Here is a 1,706-nt window from a genome sequence, read left to right as displayed (position 1 = left end):
ATGCATAGCAACTACTACACATGCTTCAAACCCCTCCATTCTCTCTAATTCAATAAGATCTAAAGGCCTTTACACACCGGATGTGTTAAAAATATATTTTTTTATGCCACCGTTCACTCCCTGATTCACACCTGTTTATTTGTACACTCAATTAAGACTCCTGACCTCAAACACTCTGATTCACTTGATAAACCAGATTAACTGTGTTGTTGCTTAATAAGAAGGACCCACAGGTAGAGTGCTCAGCTCTAAACCAAAAAAGGTGTGTGATTAAAAAAACAACTGATAACTCAGCTCAGTTTCAATCTTTTGCTGGGGTGTTTTCCTCCAGTAGGCGGGCAGCGAATGTCACAGGCAGGTAAGTTTTCTAGGATAAAGAAGGAGAAGGCAGGTGAGTATAGATTCAAGGATTGGTAACAAGGAAGCATTAAAACACCTAAGCACCTCTACCACACTATATTACTTCTACCACAGTATGCTAACAATCTGATAACAAGTGCAGAGAAGATCCAGGAGGAGGAAGCACAGTTAGTGAAACAATCACACACCCACACGATAAAGAGAAGCTAGACCAAAGGGCGCAGAACAGACAGAAATCAGGCCAACACCTAAAAGCACAGGGGACCACAACAAATTTGCCCTGGATATAAAATTGGATTAAAATATTTATCCTAAATTGTTGTTGAACGACTTTTTTCTCAGTCAAGCAAAACCACCTTTTTAAAGGTGGCATTTAAATTTTTTTCTAAACTAATGATTAGCCAAAGATTAGGGAAAAGGTAATCTAGTTAACTGGTATTCACACTCCTACTCTACTGTCATTAAGTAAGATCTGCTCTGCAGTCTTTTGAATCATTTTTCTGTATTTGAGCTGTTCTGCTCGATATCTGTGTGACTAAAGCCGTGCGTCAACACAGGATGATAAGGGTTACTCAAGGAGAACTGAACAGGGCTGTTGAAGGACATCAACCCAGGAGCAGGACTACTATCTGCTCCTTTGTTTGTGGAGGAACAGGAGGAGGAGCACTGCCTGAGCCCTACAAAATGACCTCCAGCAGGGTACCCGTGCATGTCTCTGACCAAACCTAAGCTAACCTAGTCAGGTTAACTTTAACTGGCCTCTCTGTAGAACGTCTGTGGGATATGTCTCCTCAGATGATCACTGAGCCACTCCCAAACTGGTCATGATGTTGCAGATTTGTTCACACCTGTCACAGGTGCTCAGTGTAAACCTGTGAAGAGAACAGGGTGCCAGTGGTGGACCTGCCAGTTCAATTGCACAGTGCTGGGATGCGAGCAACATAATCGTTGTGCCCTTGTGACACCTTCATGGACTCTGTTTCTTTCAGTGCTCCTCCAGTTTATTGCTCAAAGGAGCAGACACTGGTGCTACTGCTGGGTTTATATCCTTCTCCTCTATCTGTCTTATTCTTACCCCTGTTAGCACTTTAATTTGCACCAAAACAAGTGAAATAGATTCACAGTGGTTTTCACTTCCTTAAATGAACAGACTGATATCCCTGAAGTTTCGCTGACTTTGTGTTTTACTGCGATGAACGAATATTCCTGTAATGTTTTTGAGCAGAGTAGTTCTCAAATGCAGGTCCGGTTCTTTCAGTTACCTGCTTATGTTTGCCCAGCCTGCCGGTAGACAGTGTTACATAACCTGTGTGTGTGTGTGTGTGTGTGTGTGTGTGTGTGTGTGT

Source organism: Haplochromis burtoni, unplaced genomic scaffold (genome assembly GCF_018398535.1).
Source record: "Haplochromis burtoni strain Fernald_Lab_line unplaced genomic scaffold, NCSU_Asbu1 Contig_163, whole genome shotgun sequence".
NCBI lineage: Eukaryota > Metazoa > Chordata > Actinopteri > Cichliformes > Cichlidae > Haplochromis > Haplochromis burtoni.
Note: the sequence above shows the minus strand (reverse complement) of the source record.